Below are 25683 nucleotides of genomic sequence, written 5' to 3'. Positions count from 1 at the left end.
TATGTACAAGATATTCTGTCGTAACTTTGACGATCGGTCCATTATGTTTCGACCAGACACGCCGGAGGCACGGGTAACACCGCTGGCGGCGAGAAATAAAACGCTGGTAGTTAACCTTCAAAAAGGGGGATCGGTCGCCGACGAAGTTGATCGCTGATCCGATGATCGTAGAGACGTTGGCTCGTTGCCGATGACACATGGCCGATGACGGTCTACTCCAAGTAAACTCAAACACTACAATATGTAGACTTTATTTACATTACGTATTTACAACTCACGGTTCGTGATCGTAAACGAGAGGTCAGGCCGGGCCCGCGTCCAGTGGAGCTCGCTGCTCTCCACCTATGCTCTCTGTCCCTGTTCTATCCTCTGAAAACATCAAACTCTTCGGTTTTACCCCCAAAACCCCGCCCACAGACGGGACGTCACAACTTGAGAGTGAGGATGCCGCATTAATTAAACCTCACTAGGCCACTGATTGGCCACTCTGATAAACAAACCTAGGTGGGTTCAAAATATTCACGTGACCACCTCTCTCACCCTTATACAGAAACCAAAAGGTATTCCGCTAAACGCAAATATAACAGACATGAAAACCAACACACTAAAAGTAGACCTAATGATGGGAATAGGCTCTCGGGCGGCACGTCATAAAGTATTGTCATACCGTACCTTCCCTTCCTTTGTTAACACGGGGAGCGCCTAACAAAGCCTGGTCGCCTATATATTGACGCAATCCAGCCGCCGAGTCGCCAGGTCGAGACGTGTGACGAACTGCAATTTCACTCAGTAGCTTTGAGCAGTGCAACTGTCATAGAACGAACGTGTGATGACCTCTTCCTATCCTTGACACAAGGTTTCACCCCTTGACTGAACTTCAGCTCCCATCCGCTTCGGGGATTCTGGTGAGGACATCCTTCTACGAAAGCTTGCATCGCTTTCAGCTATATGGAGTGACCGACGCGCTTGTATGCGTCCTCTGCAGGCCCGCTCGCCGGGTGCACACAAAAGCGCGGCGAATAACAAAGAGGCCTCCACGGTTTCTTCTTATGCCCCTCACGCCAAAGGCGGCTCGGTCGGCGTGACAACAAACACAATACAGGTAAAGACGCTATGCCCACTAACGATACCTGGCTGCCGGGCGGTATTTATAAGAGATGCCCGAACACTGGTATTCATGGGAGTAAGCCCTACTTGTGATGACTGCCACAGAAGCTATCCTTACTGCTCATAAACGATTAGCTTGTTCAGGCTACTTTTAAAGAGCTTCCGCAATAGTTCGTAGTGGCTAATATTTAAAGCTAATTTTGTACTAAAAATAAGGCATACTTTACAAAGCATCGGAGCTTGACTTTATAGCTATTGCAGTAATTATGCTCTACGCAGGACACAAAACAACATTTCATTCGAAAGCATCCCATTGTTCACACAAGCCAACCTCAGCTATTGTTGCAAATTACAATTTCCATGAGAAGGGGCTGCTTCCAGAACACTTTCCGGCGACCAGCCGCTGTCACTGTCTCATCACAAGCGGGATCTGGGAAAAACCAACAAGACACCGCAGATTGCTGCACACACTTTTTTTAGGGAAACAAAGTGGAGAAAGTCATCAAAGGATAAAGTCAGTCTCGTTCCTTGTCATGCAGTATTGGTAAAAATAAAAAAACTCCGTGTTCAGTATACAAATTCTGGCAGCTCTCCAGTCCCGGTATTGTTGTTTCTGAAAGAAAAAAATATCCCGTTATTTCGAGCGGTTAACATAATAGGAAGAGCACAATTGTTCTGAGCTCGATTAGGCAAAAAATGGCCCTGGGCTAATTCTAGTAGGCTTTCCTTTCACCTCATCCTGGTCCATCTCATGGTGCCCCCTATCTCCACTGTTATATAGTCAAACCCACTAAAAACAACCGCTTTAATTACGCGCCCTTATACAAAAAGATAAAAAATGAAGTGTGCCACATTTTACAGTCGGTGATGGCTGCTTTCTTCCCGCTAGTGCCCACGACAAGTTTTCCCGGCTGTCCATACGGCTTATGTGTTCCAAGGAGTGTTCCGTAGCAAGGATAAGGCCCTCGATGGTCAACATATAGTTGGACGCCTTGGCATTATTTATAGGCTGCGGGGAACGAATGTCTCTCCGTAGCCGTTCAATGACGATGTCGACTTACAGTCAGTCATAGCTTTCGCTGACGTAGCTTCATCAACAAACGAACCGTTGATGCTCGGTGTGTCGTTTATATTGTCACAGACTTCGGACAGATTCCCGAGAAACGTACACGGGGCAATCTCTCCCTATCGGGGTATGTGCTCCAGTGGAAAGACGCTGGGCGATGTCCAACGGAATGAAGAGGAAGTAGACGGAGCCCGAGCTCCCGCTGGGTTTGCGCCACCAACCCGTCTTTTCGCCCGGTGGCTACGGTGTCCTTTGTAAATACACCTCCTTCCTGACTACCCATCTCCGCGTTGTCACGTGACATCTTTGGTATAGGTGCTGGACTTCCGGTTTCCTGTACCTCTCGCCAGCGCGGCTTCTTAACAACACGGAACTTCGGAGTGGGCGCATCGCTCGCGGCCCCGCGATGCCTACCAATGAGCCCGGATCCCCTTCATCGTTCATCGTTGTGTCCCACCCTCGGGACCCCGGCGACTTCACTGGGACGGACGACATTGATGTAGAAGATTGGCTCCGTAGGTTCGAACGTGCGAGTGCTCACAACAGATGGGACGACACCCTTAAGCTTTCCAACGCTGCTTTGTGCCTCAAGAAAACGGCTGAGACATGGTTGGACACTAATGAAGCACGGCTAACCAGTTGGGATGTTTTCAAAGAAGAGCTTCGAAAGGTGTTCGGGAAGCCCGTTGGTCGCCTGTTTGCGGCAAAGCAAGAGCTCTCAACACGGGCTCAAACATCCACTGAAAGTTACGTCGCCTACATCCACGACGTTCTGGCCCTATGCTCCAAAGTTGACCCAGGAATGTCAGAAATGGACAAGGTTGGTCATATCCTTAAGGGCATCGCCGACGACGCCTTTCACCTGCTCATTTGTAAGGACTGCGCCACCGTTGATTCCATCATCAAAGAGTGCCGGCGATTTGAGCAGGCCAAGGGACGCCGTATAGCTCACCAATTTGCCCGGCTGCCGCACACTGCTGCGACATCTTCCTGCGATGACGTCCATCTACCCGCTCCTGCTCCACGCAGGCCGGACCCTGTTGCCCCGTCTGCGGATGTTACCAGAATCGTGCGCCGCGAAATCGAAGCGATGGTCCCGACCCCCACACTGCCATATGCAGATGATCGCTGCCAACTCCCTACGATCGCTGCAATCCAGGCCGTCGTTCGCAATGAAATGGCAAGCATGGGAATCCATCAAGTGTGCAGTATCGGGCATCCCCATCCTCCTTTTACCCAACAGTTTTCGCCGACCACGCACATGGGCCCCCAAGCGCCTTTGGGTAACCGCCGCCGCAATCCAGCTGAATGGCGAACGCCTGACGACAGACCAATATGCTTCCACTGCTCCCGTATTGGCCACATCGCTCGTTACTGTAGGAGCCGCTGGACTCCACTGCCGCCCAATGCGTCACCTCGTTACGGCTCTCGGCCTTTCTCCTACGGCTACACTCCCGATGCGCAGCGCCGTACTTCCCCAACCTCGGATACCCAACACTTGAATGCAGACCCTGTGCACGCCCGGTTCAACCGCTCACTCTCGCCCCAACGCCGCCAGTCCCGATCGCCGCAACCTCGCCGCTCCTCTACCTCCTCGTTCTGGAAAGCACAACTTATTAGCCCTTCATGTCGATGATGTCCCGGTAACTGCTTTAGTCGATACAGGTGCGCAGTTGTCCGTCATGAGCTCGTCCCTTCGCCGCTGCCTACGGAAAGTCCTCACGCCTGCCCCGTCCCGTGTTTTGAAAGTTGCCGATGTTGGGATGACCACCGACCACCGTAGCCAGAATGTGTACTGCGCGTGTTAGACTAGCCGGCCACCAAATCCCTGTTATGTTTGCTGTCCTGGACACGTGCCCTCATGATGTTATTATCGGCCTGGACTTTCTCGCGGACCACGCAGCCTTAATCGATTGTGCCTCAGGTGTTCTTCGGCTCGAGCTACCGAGCCCCCTTGCTACTGATGTCGAACCTCAGTCCCGGCTTCGTTCCACTGAGCACATTCGCCTGGCCCCAAAGGCAGTGACCTACCTTCCGCTGACCTCGTCTCCGCCCGTCCCGGATGGTGATTACATCGTTTCTCCGGTTACAGCCGTGTTGCTCGACCGACACGTGGCTCTCCCATTTTCGGTCGTAACAGTTGCCCAGAATCGGATCACACTGCCGTTACTAAATTTCGGACTTTCGACACAAGTCCTTCCTCAAGGAATAGCGCTTGCCCAGCTTTCACCATTGGATAACTGCGAGATTTCTGCCATGGCCCTTGGATCAGCCCAAGTTGACAAAGAAGACCACCACAACCTCGCAAAATCACAGGAGTTTGTACGAATGATTTCCCCGGACCTTCCAGCGCACCATGCTCACGAGCTTCGCTGCCTTCTTGCCAGCCATAGTGACATTTTTGACTTCGACGGCCGGCCCTTAGGTCAGACGTCCGTTGTGACGCATCACATAAACACCGGGGATGCAAGTCTGATACGTCGACGCCCATATCGCGTGTCTCAGACGAAGCGAGGTGTCATTCAGCGGCAAGTTGACGAAATGCTCAGAAGGGATGTTATTGAACCCTCCTCTAGCCCATGGGCATCACCGGTTGTTTTGGTGAAAAAGAAGGACGGCTCATGGCGCTTCTGTGTTGATTACAGGCACTTGAACAAAATTACCAAGAAAGATGTATACCCGCTCCCTCGAATTGATGACGCCCTCGACTGCCTACATGGTGCCTCCTACTTTTCATCCATCGATTTGCGGTCCGGATACTGGCAAATAGCCGTTGACGAAAAAGACAGAGAAAAAAACCGCTTTCGTAACACCTGACTGTTTGTACCAATTCAAAGTCATGCCATTCGGACTGTGTAACGCGCCGGCCACATTCGAAAGGATGATGGACTCTCTTCTTCGCGGGTTCAAGTGGACAACTTGCCTTTGTTACCTTGACGACGTCGTTGTGTATTCGCCCACATTTGAGACTCACCTGCAACGTCTCTCGGACATTCTGGGTGTTTTTCGTAGAGCCGGTCTGCAACTGAACTCCAAAAAGTGCCATTTCGGTTGCCGCCAAATCAAGATTCTCGGCCACCTAGTCGACTCCACCGGTGTTCAACCCGATCCTGAGAAGATACGCGCCGTTAAAGACTTCCCCATTCCGCGTTCAGTGCACGACGTGCGCAGCTTTATAGGGCTGTGCTCGTACTTCCGCCGTTTTGTCAAGGATTTCGCAGCCATCGCTCGCTCCCTCACTGATCTTCTTAAGAAGGATGCAGCGTTCTCTTGGGGCCAAGCGCACGAGTCGGCTTTTTCCGCGCTCATCGGCCACCTGTCGAACCCGCCAGTCCTGGCTCACTTTGACAGCTCTGCTCCGACGGAAATCCGCACGGACGCCAGCGGCCATGGAATAGGGGCAGTGCTAGCCCAAACACAGGCGGGCCTCGACCGGGTGATAGCTTACGCAAGCCGCCTCTTGTCTCCATCCGAGCGCAACTACTCAATCACCGAGCGTGAATGCCTTGCTCTGGTGTGGGCCGTCGGCAAATTTAGACCATATCTGTACGGCAGGCCGTTTACCGTTGTAACCGACCACCACGCCTTATGCTGGCTTTCTTCTCTGAAAGACCCCACAGGTCGGCTTGCTCGCTGGGCTCTATACCTCCAAGACTTTGATTATTCAGTTGTGTACAAGTCCGGTAAACTGCACAGAGATGCCGACTGTTTATCTCGTTATCCCGTCGGCGAGCCTCCCACTGATGAGCTCGACACGGATATTTGCGTCTATTCTTTGTCGGACTTCAAAGACATCGGGGACCACCAGCGCCGTGATCCGACGTTTCGGCCTATTATCGACCGTCTCCAATCACAGCCAACGCACCCTTCTCTGAACGCGTTCGTGCTGCGGAATGGTATCCTATACCGCCGCAACTACCGGGCTGATGGACCTGACCTGCTTCTGGCGGTACCCAAGCAACTTCGCTCGGATGTCCTCCGCCAGCTCCACGACGTCCCGATGGCTGGCCACCTTGGCGCTGCTCGCACTTATGACCGCGTCCGCCGAAGATTTTACTGGCCAGGGCTCCACCGGACTGTGCATCGCTATGGCGCGGCGTGCGATCCTTGCCAACGTCGAAAGACGCCTCCATTACGTCCCGCCGGCCAGTTGCAACCTTTGGACATTCCCACCGAACCATTTTATCGTGTTGGTTTAGATCTTTTAGGCCCCTTTCCGTTGTCCTCCTCCGGGAATCGTTGGATTGCGGTAGCCACAGACTATACCACCCGCTACGCTATCACCACCCTGCCGACTTCAAGTGAGCCAACCACTGCATATGCTCGTGACATCATCGCCCACGCTGAACTGGCGCGCCAGGTTGCCCGAGAACGACTATTGGCCTCACAAGCATCCCAGAAGTCTCGATACGATGAGTGTCACCGCCCTGCACACTTTGCTCCTGGCTCCTTGGTTCTTCTGTGGACCCCTTCTCGCCGAGTTGGACTGTCTGAGAAGCTCATGTCCCCCTTCACTGGCCCCTACCGCGTCGAGCGTGCCGTCACCCCCGTCACCTACGAAATCGTGCCTGTTTTGCCTCTGACCTCGTCTGGGCACTCAGTACCTCAGCTCGTTCACGTGAGCCGCCTCAAGCCGTACCACCGACGGAGTCTACCTGCTACTGCTCCTCCTTCATAACAGGCACCGGGACGGTGCTTCTGCGGTGGGGGAGTTGTGTCACAGACTTCGGACAGATTCCCGAGAAACGTACACGGGGCAATCTCTCCCTATCGGGGTATGTGATCCAGTGGAAAGACGCTGGGCGATGTCCAACGGAATGAAGAGGAAGTAGACGGAGCACGAGCTCCCGCTGGGTTTGCGCCATCAACCCGTCTTTTCGCCCGGTGGCTACGGTGTCCTTTGTAAATACACCTCCTTCCTGACTACCCATCTCCGCGTTGTCACGTGACAATATTGTTAGCCTCATAAGTCTGCTGCCAGGCCGGGCGTATTTCTTGCTGGTAATCAGGAACATCGCTATGTTATTTTACTACTGCTGGAGAAGCCGATGTACCCACAAAGCCATCCTTTTTGAAGCAGTTCTCGATTGTTGATCGGCTGATATCCGTTCACCCTCCCTACAATTTGCTTGACTATTCGTAGATCGCTCTTGCGGGAATTTCTAGGAGCCATGTCAGATAGGGCCAGCAGTTTCCATTACGCGGTGCGACAATGCCCCTTGAAGTTGTCGATTTCGCCCACGTCGAGTACCTGCAACTTCGCATTTACATTTTAGGGAAGGATAATTTTGATCGCTGGAAGCTTCAGGTGGCAGTCGTGGACCGAAATAACGTTCGAAGAGAAGGATGCTTGCAATACAAGGATGCATGCAATACAAAACACAGCCATGTCATCCGCACATCCTTGTGACTAGCGAATAAGAACAACCTTGCAGAAAACACATCGACTTGATCAATTCGCCTATGATGAAAGAAAGCTGCCTATCACCTCCGTTGATACTGCAACCCAGCAACACCATCACCCGGCATTGTAAACGTTGTGGTTGAAGAGCTAAAAAAAGGTAACATATCACGGGCTTCCCTTCGTTGCGTCATATTAGAGCGCACGTTGGGTCAAGCTCGTACGATGTAACTAAGAGCAGCCCTGGTGTCCTGTTTTTAGCGCTGTTGTTTCTAGAGCGTGAGGTTGTGCGCATTTTTTGTACGTGTAGGCATCCGAAAACGTTCCCTCCACAGAAAATGTCGTTTGCTGACGACAGTCTTGCTGAGTGAGACGGCAGAACGCAGGTATAATACGATTGAGGTATTACAATCAAAGCACGGCCGTAAAGATAAAAATAAATATGAATAAACCTGAAGTAATTACGAATAACCATGCCAAGAACGGCTTCTTCAGCTCATAAAACGAAACGCTCGATGCATAACACAATAAAGTAACTTCGCACAAATGGTTAGTGCTGACCCCAACCACGAGAGAGAAATCCGGCACAGAATAGATATGGGCTGGGAACACTCGGCAAGCACTCCAAAAAATGAAGCCAGCTATCTCTCACTCAAGAAAAATCTGCAATAAGTGTATGCGGCTGGTTATAACATACGGAGCTCAAACTTGGCGCGTTACTAAACAACTAGAAAGCAAACCTTGGTCCGCTCAATACCATGGAACAAATAATGTTACGAATAACACTCACGGACCGCAAACGAGCGACCTGGATCAGAGAAGCTACAGGTGTTGTCAGCATGCTTCAAATAAAGAAAAAGAAATGGACTTATGCCGGTCATGTAGTCAGACCAATCGAGAACCGCTGGACCATTTGGGTAACAGAGTGAATATTAAGAGTATGGTTCAGTGCAGGAGCGGCTGGAGGGGAGTGGGAGAAGCCTGCGACCTGAAGCGGGCATGACCAGACTGATGATGATGATGATCTGTTGGCATAATTCAACTTCACAGAATTTCTCGCAGCATATCTTCGAAATTCGGTCCAGTATTGTGCTCTAGTGCATGCCTCTTGATTTTTGTCCTTTTTTTCTTTTGTGCTGGTGAATATGGTGTTGGTCCTTTGAGACGGTGAATCATTTTCACCATTGTGTGTTACATATTGCGGTTTACACAAAAGAGTAGTCGACTCATTCCCGTGTATCGCATGGCCAATGGCTGTCACGCGTGACCCTAGGGTGGACAACAATAGTTACAGTAGTGACGCTCCTTTAGTGGATAGTCGTATGTATTTATTTATTTATTTTATTTATTTATTTATTTTGAATACCCTAAAGGCCCGAAAGGGCATTACATAGGGGGGGATGCAATTCAAACAACGTAACTCAACACATATCAATACAAACTACTAACGGCAGTCAGACACCTATCTGTGCAAAAGGTTCAATTCACAAAAAAAAAGAGAGAAAGAGAGAAAGAGGGCAATTAACATCTGCAGTGCATCACACCACTGAACCAGGCACTCGCGGGGGTCAGGTTTAGAAATAACGTACTGTTAAAAACAACAACAACAACAACAACAACAAATCAAAGAAATCAAAGGGCTGGCGAAAGTGGCATTTGTACATCTGATAGATGTGAAAATATCTTATACATTTAAAAACGCACCCAATGCAGACTGGAAAGCAGAAGTGTTAGTGAGAGACACAATATTTTGAGGAAGAACGTTCCACTCCTGTATAGACAATACCAGAGGGGAATTTTGATGTTTTTTTGTCCTGGAAAGTATGGGAGCAACTTTGCATGTATGGTCATTGCGGGTGGACACATAATGGGCGGGAAGAATCTGAGTTGTTGAAAAAGACGAATTGGAATAGTAGAGAGAATGAAAAAGAGACAAACGGAAAAATTTTCGGCGCGTGCTCAGATCAGGAAGTTTAATGCCGAAACGCCATGATAAGAATAGGTGCGCAAAATGAAACGGGCCGCCTTATTTTGGATGGATTCGATACAATCTGTAAGGAACGTGGTGTGAGGGTGCCAAATAACTGAGGCGTAGTCGAGTTTAGCTCGGATAATGGAAATGTACGCACGAAGCTTTGTGTCACTATTTGCTAGATGTAAAGGGCGTTTAAGAAAACCAAGCTTTTGCAGTGCCTTATTAGTGATATGTTCAATGTGCATATTCCAGCCTAAATCGGATGTGAAAATGACACCGAGGTATTTGAAAAAAGGGGTTCGTTCAATTACGCTACTGCGCAGCGTATATAAGTTAGACGGAGGGTTTAACAGGGGAGAAAAAGTCATGAGTTTGGTTTTTTCTTCATTGATTTCCATTTTCCATACGCGACACCATTCCGCGAGGGTATTCAAATCTTTTTGCAGAATCCCTACATCACCCACAGTGCAGATTTGCCTATAAATCACACAATCATCGGCGAACAGCCGTATTGTTGAATTAATATTACTGGCTATGTCATTAATATATATAAGAAATAATAACGGGCCCAACACCGATCCTTGCGGAACCCCTGATATAACTGGACAGGAATCAGATAGGTTATCATTTATACGTACTGACTGAGTACGACCGCATAGAAACTCATTAATCCATTGGCTGATTTTTTCAATCTAACTGGAGTCTGTTTATTTTCCTAATTAGCCGTTTATGGGGTACACGATCGAATGCTTTGGACAGGTCAATAAATATTGCGTCGGTGTGAAGTGATTTGTGCAAAGAATCGTGTAAATCTGTAATCAGTTCGAACTGCGTTTGGCAGGAGCGCTTGTACCTGAAACCATGCTGATTTTAAAATAGCCAATTATTTGCATTAAGGTGACACATAATGTGAGAGTAAATTATATGCTCTAGAAGCTTACAACAAACTGATGTGAGTGATATCGGGCGGTAATTGCTTGGACAGGATGGCTCACCAGATTTAAAAATGGGTACAACATGACCAAACTTCCAATTATCAGGAAGGCAGCCGGTATCCAGTGATTGTTGAAATATTAAAGACAACAAGAACGATGATACATGGGAAGTTAGTTTCAGCAGTTTTGTACTAATACCATCCGGTCCAGGACTGGAGTTTAGAGGGAGCCTGTCAATAGCGCGGAGTACACCTGTAACAGTGACGGTTATAGGCTCGCTTGGGTGCGTTATCGTGCAACTAGAAACTGTGCAGGGCTCATCAAGTGGTGGTTCATCGACGAAAACGTCACTAAATGTTTTGTTCAGAATATCAGGACATAATTCATTTGGCACAGTGAGACCATTTGAATCCTTCAGAGCAACTACACCATCGACATCTTTCGGGTTAATTGTACGCCAAACCTTTTCGGGATTAGATTTCAACAAATTAGGCAGCGTATCATTAAAATAATAATTTTTTGCTTCTTGGATTGTTCTTTCTGATTCACGAGCTAATTCTTTATATCTTTTCCAAGCATCATCATTGTTGCTTTGAGAGGCCTTTTTGTATGCTCTTTTCTTTTTGTTTAGGCATTGTTTTACCTTCTTTGTAAACCAGGGAGCATTAGCTTTTGATTTGAAGGAAATCTCTGGTATGCACGTAATTTCAACCTTCTTAAGGAAGTCACGGAAGATTACCCAATTTTCATTAGTTGTGCGAGAGTCAAACTCATTTTCAAAGGAGGTAGAAAAATCAGTTAACATGCAGTTCATTTTCTCGCGATCGACCTTGTTATAATTGAGTATACGTTTAAGCTTCGTTTTATTATTAGGAAGAGGAAGTGGGTGTAAACAATGTATCACCCTATGGTCGCTAATCTCATCAATAACACGTGTGACAGCATTATCGGGACTGTTTGTTCAAAGTAGGTCTAGGATGCGTTCGCCTCGCGTTGGTTCTTTTACCAGCTGGGTTAAGTGAAACAATCTTAGCGCGTGCAGGAAGCGAGACACCTCTGGTCGGGCAGGTGTTGATAGCGAAGGTGGTGTGGTCCAGTTTATGGTGGGGTAGTTGAAATCGCCACATAGCAACAGCACACACTGAGGGAATTTATTGTAGATCATTTCAAGTACGTCGGTCAGGTGATCTACAGTCTGTAATACTGTCAGGAGGACGATAACACACCGCAATAATAAACGTGTTGCCTTCGAACTGGGTTCTAACGCACAGCAATTCAAGGGGGGAATCAATTATTACAAGTGAAGGTTGATAAACAGCTCTTATTGCTATCAGAACACCACCCCCTCGGGAAATTCTATCTTTACGGAAAACTGCAAAGTAGTCTGGGAGCAATAATTCACTATTGTGTATATCATCTCGGAGCCAAGTTTCGGTTCCTAGTATGATATCAGCGGAACACGTGTGAGTAATGGACGGCAAAGTATCAACTTTATTTATAATGCTGTGAAAGTTTGCGATTAGAACAGATAGGGTATGAACTGTGGTTTTAGCTTGCTCAATTCGGTCCTTTTGTCATTTTGGAGTACGTACTTTTGGCTCGTCTGCTTGGACAACACGCGCGGAAACAGTGTCATAGTAGTAAATGTGCCCTTTAAGTTTGAGTTTATTATAGCGTATGGAGTAGCGGTCATCCTCTCTTTTGTTTTACTTAGCGAAGTCGCGCAGCATTTTGCGTGCAAACTGCATTTTGGGAGAGAAATCTTCCTCGAGCCATACTTTCGGTTCAACATCTTTAAGCTTATGCGCATTTCGAAGGATTGTGTCTTTCGTCTTAAAATTTAGGAACTTAATTATTATCGGGCGTGTGAAATCAGGACGGGGCTGCCCGATTCGGTGCGCCCGTTCAATGTCCCCAGGTTGCAAGGTTATGTTTAGGTGAGTGGAACAGAAATCTTTAACATTTCGCTGGCCTCATAGTCCTCCTTCTCGACTTCCGCTAAGCCTTTGATTAGTAGGTTATTTCGGCGTGAACGGTTATTCAAATCATCTACCATATCTTCCAGGTCTCCATTCGTGCGTGATAAAGTCATTTTAACTTCTTCCAGGGAATCATTAACAGCCTTAACACCAGGGCCGATTTCTGGTACGATTGGTAGGTTTTTTTCAACAGCGCAGACTCGGGTCTTAATATCGGCAACATCTTGCTTGATTTCTTTCAGAATGATTGCAGTGGCGTCAAATTCCTTTTTGCTGGTTTCCATGAATTCCCTGAGAAGCGCACATACGTCATCTATCTTGGGACCAGGGTTGGCCTCGATGTCACCAGAACAGAGTAAAAGCAGCGCGAAGCAAATTGACAGTGCCAGAGAGGGTTTTGGGCAGAGAACGCATAGTAAGGCGGCCCCTGCAGAAGAGCGCTCAGCAACAGCACTCTTGACCCTGCGACTACTACTGAAGGCACCAATACGGATCCTATACGTAACTACGTCGATCCCCATGGCTCAATAAACCACACAAATGTCAAGCGGATAACCACAAAAATGGGGATCAGCAGCCACGGCAGAGATTTAGAAAACAAACAAGGGTTCAAACGCTATGACATACCTATAACAAAGCATGAAGGCGTTTAGCTCGTGTTGTGCGTGACCGCAAATCCCATCGGGTCCGAGCCGAGCAAGTCCTTTTATGCAGCGCAGTGGCGCTGAACTCGGAAAGCACGTCACATGTGCAACAGGTTCCGCTTCCGGGAGTGCGATGACAGCCGTTCAACACGTGGACCAAGGCCCTATCTTGACAGTCAGCAGCAACGCACGAGCAGCAGGCAACGACGATGGTGCAGATCTATAACAAAGCATGAAGGCGTTTAGCTCGTGTTGTGCGTGACCGCAAATCCCATCGGGTCCGAGCCGAGCAAGTCCTTTTATGCAGGGCAGTGGCGCTGAACTCGGAAAGCACGTCACATGCGCAACAGGTTCCGCTTCCGGGAGTGCGATGACAGCCGATCAACACGTGGACCAAGGCCCTATCTTGACAGTCAGCAGCAACGCACGAGCAGCAGACAACGACGATGGTGCAGATCTATAACAAAGCATGAAGGCGTTTAGCTCGTGTTGTGCGTGACCGCAAGGTAGCCTACAAGCTGCTGGGTTGTTTTATGATTATATAAAACTTGCGACAAAACTACGGTACAAAAATGCAACTTATTTAATTATATATTCCCTGAAAACACGACAACTAGGCTTCTACAGACAAAAAGTAGCCTCAGAAATATTTTACACCTCGTACCCTTTTTTGTCTCATGCCTAGGGATTTTTCTCTCAGTTCATTACTGCAGGTATGTTGCGTATTTAACGATGTCCACAGCATAAAGCTTCCTTTTTCAGCTACTGTAGCTATCGATTAAATGGGCTACTGTGCTGGGTCACCACCAAATACAAATTAGAGTTTATTAAGCTCCAGATGTTACTGGGTGCTCGTGTTGTGTTCTTAGTCCAACAAAGTTTGTGCAGTTCTTTTATTACGAACGTATACCAACTGGCCCAGCTCAAACCTTTCGCATTGTAATCTAAATAACCCCTAAGGCCATTACAGGTAAACAGTATTTGTTTCCTTCCTACAAATTACAGTAAAAGGTCGGCGCAAATTGTACATGGACTCACTCCCACAACACAGCTGGGTGGAAAATTACGCCCATCTTCCCGCGAGGGAACCCTGATGTGATGCGACGCATCCGGGGAGAGTGTTTGGACTGACGCTGATATTGGATTGCGTCAGTCCACTCGCTGAAGGGACTGTCGCTTCCATCACGTCTTCATCGGAAGAATCATGCCAAGCACGAAATCATCAACCGAAGTCACGCGGAGTCGAACTAGAGCGAGCGCTGACTGAACCGCCGCAGCGCGCTACCCGCTTTATATTCACAGCGCCTGAAGGAGAGAAGCAGCGGAGGACAGTCGCGCATGCGCGCACTTGCGCGACAGGAGCGGAGCGAAGCGAGCGAAGCGCGCGCACGCAGCTGTTGTTTATGATGATGAGACGGAGTGAGAGTGTTGCGCACAGCTGTCGGAGAGAAGAGCGGAGGAGAGTCGCGCATGCGCAGCTGGCGTGAGGACGCCGGACAACGCCGATGCAGGAGGGACATGCCTCAGAGCAAGAGATGCGTCGCATCTAAAAACTGCAATTTGGCGGTCCGCGTAACTTATGGAAGACAGCAAAAACACCAACGAAAACAACTTGCTTAAATGAAAATTTTCGGCTTCCTCATAGGAGCCTTGTGGGACGTGTAATTACGTCCAAATTTTGAGGCAGGCATAAACAGCATAGTGGAAGCCGTTTTCTCGGGCTCGGTGCTACATTCGCTCGGTTGTCTTTACTATCAATGTTTTCACATGAAGACACGGCGGAGGTTTCTCTCCCCTTTTGCAAGTGCATATCCACAATTTCTGTCTGCTATCGTTAGACATGCAGCAACTTTAGCTAACTATATAAAGTGGGGCACGGTACGCATGGAGCGTGAGAGGGTTGGCAGGCATGACATCTCTAATATTACTTGAAATTGTGTACTTTACCCTATCTCTGGTGTCGCCTTTCATTTCGTTCTCTTATCTGCATCTTTAGTTCCATACAATAAATTTATAGTGCTTGAAATGACTGGTTTTGTGCATGTATCTTATGGTTGCACATGGTTTCGGACTTTTTTGAAAATTTCTGGAGATGACTTTGCAAGCTGGGAAAATTCAAGTCACGGCCCTCCACAAAAGCACATCCATATATGAAAGCTGGGAACACGCTATTCAACTCACCTCTGGAAATTTTCAGCGTTCCCCGATTTCGCGCCTACTTGTATACTACATACAATGCCAAACTTTCGTCGGACATATATTTACAGGTGATCAAAGTTAAGTCGACAGATATTTTTAAAATTAGACGCTTACATGTACGCCAAGACCACCACTACAGTGAGATTGTGCGCCAAGGGGGACACACAATGAGGTGGTACCTATTGATGTCGGTGGCTTAATTACCTAAAATGAATTAACTTTTCAGTGGCTGCAGTAAGCATGCATGTTTGTATTTAAAAGTTAGAGGCGATCGTGTTTCCACGCAGTTCCATTTGGGCGAATTCTTCTAGCACATCCGTACTTCGAGATATCGAACTGCGAAGTTTAATTACTATTCGCAAGTCATTACGCATGCAAGACAGTGAAGATCGGCGCAAAGCTCCTCTCTTTTGTGACGCGACTGCTTTATACGGTCTTTAGTTTGACAACAGCGTAGAGGCTTAGGAAAAGTGATAACTGGCACCCTTTCGGTCTTAGCTGGCGTTATCGCAATCTTCACTACTTGGAAGCGTTATCGAAACATAACAAACGGGAGGAGCTTTCCGCCGGTCATCACTGTCTAGCATGCATAATCATGCCAACGGCGAATAAACTTCGTAATTCGATATCTCGGAGTACGGATGCGCTAGAAGAAATCTGCCTATTGGAACTGGATGGAAACACGATTGCCTCTAACTTCTCGATACAAACATGCCGACTTACTGCAGCCACTAAAACCTATTTATTAAATTTTAGTTAATTAAGCGACCGACATCAATATTTAGCACCTCCTCCAGTTTCTCTCTGTGCGCATAACCTCACTGTAGAGGTGGTGTTTAAGTACAGTTAAACGCCTAATTAAAAAAACCTGTCGACTTAACTTTAATCGCCCTCTATATTGTTACAGTGTTAGGTACACAGTGATCGCTAGGAACGAATCGAGGACTATGCTTGCACGTAGTCGAAGGCGAACAAGAGTTTCACCCGGCTCGCTGCGTACCAGCCTCCATTGTACCATGTCTTTCCTGTGGTTCCGCATGGCTTGTAAATAAAGCCTACGTCCATCTGTTACGTCCGTAGCATCTGGGGAGGGGCGGGGTATCAGCCCATTTTCCTTAACTGCGTTTGCGGCACCTGCCTCAACTAAAAATTCGCAGATTCTTCGACGAAATGTTTTGGATTTTACGGAGACAAACATAGCCGTCATGGCAAGTAGCAGTACGTCATCAATGACTAAACAGGCCTTCAGCGTCATTGCACCCTTCTTCAAACTAAGAGTTTCAGATCCGGAATATCACTGCAAGTTCATATAACAGTAGAGTTCCACATCCCGAGTATAACTTCATTGGTTGCCTGTGGTAAAACACATAAACTCCGTTCCAAAACTTTGTTCCAGAAGCAAAACCATCGCTGAACAGGTTCCAACTGGAAACAAATGACTCCACGAAACAATCTTTCAGTCACCGGAAAAACTTAACGTTTGGTCCAAGACGGGTTTTTAAAGCGAAACTCATCACTGACACCACAGCTCCAGTGTCTACCAAAGCTGTGTTCACACCATCTATAGAAACAGTCACTTCGTTCTTCGACATAGTGACAGGCTGGAGAATTGGCGAAAATGACCAGCCCGCCTCCTCACCCCCGACAGCCGCAGCGCCTAGTTTCCCTAGGATGGTGGCCTCACGCGGCGGCGTGCGTTGAGATCGGGGCCGTAAAGTGCTCGGAGGAGGGAAGCTCCTGTCAGAACCAGGGCATTTCTTGCGCATTGTAGTTGGCTGGAACGACCGCTGGAAGGGCACGTTGGTCTGGTTATGTACGTATTGATGTCGAGGTGGCGGTTCGTATTGCTGAGGAGGCCGGCAGCAAGTGCCCACTGATACCAGAGTTGAAGCAAGTGCCCTGTTCACGAAATGCGACCGCTTGGCATGAGAAACTGCGTGCTATCGAGTAGCCTACAGGTGCGTGATGGGTTGACTACTAAAAGTAATTTTCATATTCCCGAGGTGGGGGACTGAAATGTTTACACCTGGTATCCCCTCATCCTCCCCAGTGAAACCAAAGCAGCCAGTAGGTACTTGCGGAGGTCATCCGCCACATCGGAGGCGCGGCGGGCCCCGCTCGTACTTCTCAAGAAAATCCTTTCTGCGGCCCTCGCTCGGCAAACTTCAGCTTCTCCCGCAAATGATGAGCCGCCGGTACAGCGTAACAAAAACACTTAGTCTTGCTAGCTTACTTTCCATCACTTTTAAGAGTGCGGAAACATTTTATGCTGCTCGCGATCTGCGCAAAGAAAAATTACGCCCACCTCCCTTCGCGGGAACCCTGGTGTGATGCGGCGCTGAAGGGGGTTCCATTGTGCGTTTCCGTTGGGTCGATTACTCGAATTGCGTGAGCAATCATCGGGTAATGCGAGAGAGAGAGAAAGAGAGAGATCAAGCGTAGTGCGGACGACCGTCGACTGAGAGACCGGCCGGAGCGCGGCACTCCGCTTATATACGCAGCGCGCCCGAAGGAGTGGAGACCGCGGAGAGAGAGGGCGCTGCACATGCGCACAGTGCGCTTGCGCCGCGCGCAGCGCCGCCCACCGGCGGAGTGAGAGTGCGCTGCGCCACGCGCCCGCAGATGTTGGGCGAGAGTGTTCGCTATCGGAGAGAGGAGAGGGGGAGAGCGGAGGAGAGACGCAACTGTGCGGACGCGGACGACGACGACGCAGGAAGGACAGGGCCGCCGGCAAGAGATGCTCCTCTCATCGTCGCATCTAAAAAAGCCGAGAATGGCGAAATCCGCATTGTTTTCACACCGGTCGGCCTCGCCAGTGACGTTCCGGGCATGGAGCCCTCCAGGTCTCACGCACTACGTTCGCAGTACTAGGGTCGCAGCGTCATGGGGGATGTCGACTATATGGAGCTCTCCATGCGCAGGGAAGGCCCAAATCGAACCAGCACGTTCCATACGCGGAAGGATTTTGTGGGGTCGGGAGAAGTGTGTTGTTCGGCAGAGCTGTAAGCATGTTTATTTAGCGGACGCGTCACAACGACGGGAATGGCAACTTTAGGGGGAAAGAGGGCGATGGAAAGCGGGCACTATCACAATACTACACAAGGGGGAAAGAGGCCGATGGATGGCATTTTGAGAAGTTATTCGCTGCAAGTGTGGCATTTTCGTCTTGACCTCCGAGCAACTTTGCATGGATTAAATAAAAATTCAGACATTATAGAATTGAGCACGGAGTGACAAGTGCCGCGTCATCCCAACACCATTTCTTTTGCATTTTTTCGATCGACTCTACAAGACGCGCCTGTAAGTGTTGAAGTAGATTTAGAGAGATCTGCTATCCCTGTAATGCGGGCGCTTCCGCGGCTTCGTGGCAAACATTCCAACCGGCTGCGGCAAAGTCTGTTCGTGGAGCAAGTCCAAACGAACAGCGCAACTATGAATGCCTGGTGGACTTCAGTGCTTGCTAATGGGTGACTTTTTTTCGTTCAAGGGAGCTCTAGTAGTTCAAGGTCTCAGCGAGATACCTAGTATTCTTAGTAAGATACCTGGTATTCTCGTAGTACATGTTTTATTGTTTGGGCATTTTAATATTGTGTGGGTATTTTATGTTTGGAGAAGCATGTTTGTATGTATGTAATTACTGTGCAATAAATTGCCTGTGTGCAGAAAACAGACCTTACCACATTTCGCTTTTGGAAAGTTAGAAAAAACGAGCAATTGCTAGTAACTAGTAATTAATAAAAACGAGTAATGACAAGTAACTAGTAATTGTGCCCAAAGCGGATGCCCAACACCTAAAATAACAAACACGAGCTATGGGCCTTATAACAGCTCCCAAATATAGTCATAAATTCCCCCACAGCACTTCTATAAAACACTTAAAAACAGTTAATATACTCCGCATGCAGCTGAACAGCACTCCCAACACGCCTTCAGAACTCTCATAGTGGGAGAAAATACTCTACGCCCAATGCTCACCTTGGAAACACCCATTTTAGCGGCAGTAAAACGTTTCTCCCATAAACTACTAAATAAACTGCAGAAATACTGGGAGTAGGGCGATATTCCCATTGGAAGGAGTATTGAATACTCCCACTTGGGACTGAGTTATGCAACTAGGGATTTACTCCCATTTAGGCTAATTTGGCGTGTACAAATTCATGCCTTCTATTCAGAGAACATTTTTAATCTTTCCAGCAGTACAACATAAAAAGTAAGTTTTATTTTAGTAGCATTATACAAAGCTATACGCGGTGAAAGCTGCAGTATAATTTTCACTTGTATACGTATAGAAAGAACAGTATAGGTTACTTTTTGTACATTATAAACGATGGACTAAAAGATTTGAAAACTAACACTTCTATTTACGGTTACCGAGCTTATCCTCGAAGCCGCAAATTTCGAACTGTGGGCCCCTTTTATAAGCTGGGCGTGGCAATCAAGCCACTCGTAATGCAGCGCGGCAAAGCCTTCCATCTACTCCCCTCTTCATTGCCTCGATCTTTCACCCGGCTTAGGCGTACATGTGCATCTTCTACCGGATCATACTAGTCCCTCCCGTGGAAAGCGGCTTGCCGAAAATACTCCTCATGTTTACCTGTTTGGTGTCCCCAACCTATCGTAATGCCGCCCTTACACCCACCACACTGAATCGATGTGCCTTCATTTCAGACCGCCATTGAAAATTACTTTTGTTCCTTGTGATTGCTTTATGATCCCAACTCTTGTGTACACTATTTGCATTTTTTCTCCACTATTTTTCTTGTTGCTGTTCCGAATGATTTGCTCCCTTTTGTTCTTTCTCATGGTAATGCCAATAACCACGCCCTTCTGTAACGCCCTCTTGGCATTGGAGGTATTGAAATAAACTCATTTTTGTGCTGTGCACAATTGGCATTTCTTATTCTTTGCCCGTGCGTGCCCCCGCAACGCCTCCTGACGTCCATCATACAACTACCCTATATTCGTACACGCTGTAGATTTTTTAAATTAGAAAGTGGCCTGGCAAGGGTACTGTGCCAGGGTCCACAGTCGCCATCTCAACATATCGAGAATCAACTCGAATGAGCCCAAATTATGACTGATCTGCCATTTCTTCCCTCTCACTTCCCGAACTACGGCCTTGTAGCCTCGAGTTGCTTCTTCTGTGAAGCTGTGCATGTCTAATCCCCAAGGTTCTTGCGGTGGTGTGGGTGCTTCACGCAGAGGCGTGTGTTCACCATATCGAAGCATCTTTAAAGAAAAATCTGAGGTCCTGGATATGTTCATCTCTTAAATTTCACTTAAAACTGTCTTGAAAGCAACGCAGTTGTGTTTAGAGGAGACGGCAACTTTACAGATATCGGTGTTAGCTTGAAGCTTGGCCTTTTATGGAACTCTCTACCACTGCCGTCTTTTCCCCCGAGTCGGAAAATGCGTGCCAAGAGCAGAATCAATTTGTAACTTGCAATTGCCCATAAATCCCCCCCCCCCCCGCCCTTGATCAGTGGCCAATTGTGGGACGCAGTAGAGCAGGTGTTGTGGTTGCCGTAGCCGCCCTATAGGTCATTGCCTCTACCAAAAAATGGTGTCTTTTTTCTGCGATGTAAAGATTTGGCCAATGTCCTAATTCAATAAAGCAAATCCTTATATAGCTTGTGGTTACGAGTTCTCACAGCCAGCAGAGCTACCAGGAGGGGACCCCTAGTTCTCGGAGGAGCGAAGTTTCCTAGTGCCGGTCCCTAGAGTACACGCTACAAGTGTGACTGTCCCGTGCGACTGTCCCAATCCCCGTCACGCTCCGCTGGTGTCGCGCGCATTGTGTCCGCTTTATGGTTGCCTTTGTCCAGAGGCGGAGGAATAATTTACCCACCTCATCCGTCGGCAGTGTTACATAGGGAAACCGGGCACTCTTCTTTCCCTTTCTCCTGGAGGCCTATCTCCACCAGAAAGCCCTGCACTTAGCTAATGACTGCAGCCAAATCTGCGTCCGTCAGCACCTCCTGATCTTTGCCCACTGGAAGCTCCGCAAGGCCCATGGACTCGACTCTTTCCTTGATCGCCTCCGTACTGTCCGCTTCCCGCACTGCAAAGCATTCTTCGGGTCATGTATTGCGACCATGTCACGAAGATGCAGCTCAATGCTACTGAACGCGTAAGGGCCGGGACCTACAAACGCTGTTTCATTGTTTACAAGACGGCGTCGGGTGCCACGAATGATTTTGTCTTGGTCTATGTCCTTCCGCTTGCCAAGAAGATCTCGGCCATTCGTTGGTGGTGTCTCTCTCGAGGCCCCGTTCGCATTCTGAGCCGAACCCAAGGCGCGCATCTGCGCAAAGTTATTTCCTTCCGACTGCGACTACTGCATCCCCCGTGAGTTGGAAGCACGTTCAGGGCGCTGGGGGATACTGGGGGATACACCTCATACGTCGGTGGTGTTGCATAGGACGACCGCACGTGTCGGTTGCACAAGCTAAGCCCCAAAATATTAAATCTAACCAAACCACAGGGTGAAACAGCTCTACCAAGTCGGAACTGGATAGCTAGAAATTAGAAGGGATGTAAAGAGAGCATACCATATTAACCTAGTAATTATTATTTTACGAATGGCAACGGTCACAAGGACGGTGCGTAATTCGATATTGTGATGCGCCAAGGCCTTTCGGCCAATGATTGCCACACCATTTCAATAAAAGAATACAAGTGTTTGGAGTTTAAATGAGCTCCTCTGAGACATCACATTTCGCTGAATGGAATGCTAAAACTTATATACATGAAGATTTTTAAGAATGCCTCTGCAGTTTCATTGCATCACATTTTCTCTTCCCATTATTTACGTTTAGAGCAACTCCAATATCTGCGTGTTTATGTACAGTATTTCGGGGCTTGAAATACTGGAGGTGGTTTTCCACCTTCTCTACTGACCTGGACGCCCCAGCCGGTTCCTTTCGCTGCGATACAAGCAGGCACAGCTCGGCGTTCATGTCGTCATCCGAAGTCACGGGGGTGTCCATCGAACCGGGCCCCCTGCACTGCGCACCCTTTCGTATGTTCTTTGCCTGAGCGCATGCGGAGCGCCGCGGGTGGCATAGGACGTCCGGTGGAAGAGGCGCCACCGCGGCTTCCCTCACGTCCAATCACGGCTCCGCGCCATCACGTTTGTTGGGGCCGGAAAGGCAGATACTGGAAGAGCTGCTTTATCCCCATCGGTGCTGGCTGCTATTGCAACTGCTACCTCTTTGGCAGATGGTGCAGCAACAGGTTGGGCTGCCAGCGGCAACCCGGCGGGTGGCGAGAGCAGTACCTGGTCTGGCTCGCTGACCCGGGTTGCTGTGGAAACCAAACGCAGCAGCAGCACTCCCTGGCAAGCTGCGTCGGCGTACATTCCCAGGTAGAAAGAAACAGAGCTCTTTCGGGCACCTGGGAGGATCATTTTCTTTTCTTGCTGAATTTTTCGTTGGTCTGGGAGTATGCCGCATGCGGTTCCTGGCAGTTAGGGCAAGTGAGGGTGGTGGTGTTGCAGTTGTCGCTGCAGTGGTTCTGTGTGGTGCAGTTTGCACAGGTTGTTTCCCGCGACAAGAGATTGTACCGTCCCCGAACCGCTGGCACTTGAAGCAGCGGTGCGCGCGCTAGGCATGTAGGGACGAATTGCACCCTTAATAAAACCTAATTGATCGACTTGAGAACCTCGAACTCCCAAACGAAGTGGTACACTTCAGGAGTACCTTCACTCCCTATCCTTAGCACTTTATTGGCGGTGGTGACGGCGGGGTATCGGGGTAACTTCGTTTTTGTCGCCACTGCCACAATGCGATAGAGTTATCTGCTGTGGTGTGGGAAGACCGGGCTTTTCTGACGAAAACTGTATCGGAGTTCTCCCGATACAGTGCTTTGGGAACGGATCGTCAGTTTTAGGGATGGCAGCTAGATGGTTGAATCGGCGACGTTGTTTCATTGGCCGTCTTTCGTCTTCTGTGCTCTCGAACTCTCGTGGTTGAGCCCCTTGACCAAGTCGTGCCGCTCGCCAGCCCGTGGGGCTGCTGCTTACGAAGGTTGCATGCCTGACCTGAGACCCGCTTGATAACGGGTGAAATGCCGGTCACTCGGAGCGTTGACGTGTTCTGGCGTTGTGCAAGTACCTTGAGATCTGGAATTACCATGTTGATGTCCGAATAAATGGTAATTCCTTGGGATTCACAGAGCTTCACGCCAATTGCCTTTCAGAAAGCTGAATACCTTCCAGCGTGGCATGAAGTCTTCGCTCTGTTTTTGGTGGAGCTTACCATAGTTTAAGGAAAAAGGTGCTGTGTCCGCCTTTATTTTCACAGTAAGGACCGATCCCCGCTGTGAAATTGTCGAGCGCAAGTAGGCGTCCACAAATATATGGAGCACTTAATTTTCGTCGCATGTGTCCACCTCAACCTGTATAACAATGCGTCGCTAGTGCGCGTGCTATAGTCAGTTCGGTTTAGTTAGGGGACATGCTTTCATCCACACTTCATACTTTTAAGGTTTAATAAACAGTGGTGTGGTCCGTATGTCATTTCATCAATGCTGCGGACCTCGTGAGGTGCAATAAGAGCGTGTTTCTATGTTGGGGTGGTTCCCAGTATGGGGCGCTCGAGATACCACGCCAGGCGTTAAATGGGAATGCTACTTCTAACCCCAGCTGCGTTTACCAAATCTTCTCATTACAGGGCTGGAGGTGACCGGGAGCTCCGCGCCCGAGCTGACCACCACTGGGGCTCAACATTGCATGACCCGCCTTCCGCGACAATCGCTACGGCTCAGCCTCGCCAGAAAGAGTTATTTTCTCTCGAAGCCGTCTTCTAAGAGCAGGCGCTGTCCTGCTCGGGTTAGGCTACGGAGCTCCTTCACACCATGCACACGGCTGTTGGTGTTCGCATCGAGTGTTCGCAGACCAGCGCACAGGTACAGCTCTCCTTTTGTGTGACCGCGGAAACCAGTGACTATGCAAAGCGCACCCCCGTACATCGCTTCAAGTTGGGACGTTTTCTGTTTTGTGATAATAAACCACATTGCACCGCACGCAGTCCGCAACACGAGGACGGCCTGCACTAGGTCGCCGGCAATCTGGATGTGGCGCCTCCGAATTTGATTTTCTATTGGTCACATGGGGGTTTTTCTGCCACAGTGGTTTTAGCTGTCTGAGCCATTCCTCCGCACGACGTCCCTTCTCGCTCACTCGAACCCCCAAAGATAGGGATCTATGCGTCTCCCGATCGCATGAGCCGCTTACCACCCAAGAGACATACCTTCCCGCTCTCCATGGCTGCCCCTTCATACAGGGTGTAGTTGGTTTCGTCCATGAACGCTTGCATACCTGTGGTAGATAGCTGCTGCCCCGACGTCGTCGGTGCCGCCTGAAGCCAGCAGGCGGTGCAATCTGTACAGCAGTGGTCTCTCCGCTTCAGCCAAGAGTGTGACGTCGGCGAAGGCGATTAAGTGAACTCCACCGACTTCGGCTAGGCGCCCAGCTAGTCGGGTCATGGGCACGTTAAATACGAAGGGTGAACTAAAGATTTTCGTGGTACTCCCGTTCGGTTGGGGAAAATCGCGTCACGATGGCTGGAACTAACCTCGATGCTGCGGTCGCCCAAAAAGATATGAAAAGAGGTTAGAAGTCTTCCCTGGGTACACTTCTTAAAGTGCCTCGATGACAGCTTGGTCCGACACTTTTACAAAGGCTTTAGATCAAATGCGATCAATATGCTTGGCCACTTGGTGTAGCTCGGATTGAGTATCCGCCGCAGCAAGTAGAGGCTATCGTCTGCCGCAATGTTAGGGAGAAACTTTGTAAGGCGTGGGTGGAAAAATTATCTTCTGGATAGTGGATGTGACGGGTTACCGCCGTTCTTTAGAGCAATTTACGCAGCGTCAGCGTGAGTGAAATTAATTTAAGGTTGGCTGTCTTGGTGGGGTCCTCGCGGGATTTGGAGTTCGCAGTGTCTGTAGCTGCCAGTTCCAGCGCGTGCTGACGCGTTCCACCATGGAGAAATATGAAATCCTGCGGACAAAACTATTTGGGCGCGCCAGTCATGCACTACGAAGGCGAGAATATGAATGGATCTGACGATGGGTACTACTACCACAGTGAAAACCGACAACAGCATATCTAAATAAACAATTTCAAACGTAATGCATTGCGACGTGGTGTGTCGTTTAGTGTTTACAAAGAAATCCTCCAGCTATGCTTCAAACCTCACGCGACATAGTGGAACCTTCGCAATTGTTTTGCACAATCCCATTACACTTTGTCAAACTAGCTTTAAGTACCTTTCACTCACCAGTTCTTGCAATGAATTTCGATTTTCGGCGACAAACGTTTTTCCCTTATATGTTGTGAAGACAATGTCGTCGGTTGTGTTGTAGCACTCCCAC

General features: G+C 48.8%; 1 long non-coding RNA gene across 1 annotated transcript; it reads right to left on the bottom strand.

The window, feature by feature from the left end:
* Positions 1–266: 266 nt before the first annotated feature.
* Positions 267–25683, bottom strand: LOC144157840 (uncharacterized). The gene is made up of 3 exons (XR_013319887.1): positions 25590–25683; positions 13091–13564; positions 267–1720 (listed from the first exon to the last, which is right to left on the bottom strand). It is a non-coding gene; the product is annotated as an uncharacterized LOC144157840 (long non-coding RNA).

This window comes from Haemaphysalis longicornis, unplaced genomic scaffold (genome assembly GCF_048455015.1).
Source record: "Haemaphysalis longicornis isolate Haplotype H1 unplaced genomic scaffold, Haemaphysalis longicornis Haplotype H1 scaffold_10, whole genome shotgun sequence".
Taxonomy (NCBI): Eukaryota; Metazoa; Arthropoda; class Arachnida; order Ixodida; family Ixodidae; genus Haemaphysalis; species Haemaphysalis longicornis.
This window is presented reverse-complemented; position numbering and strand designations above follow the sequence as displayed.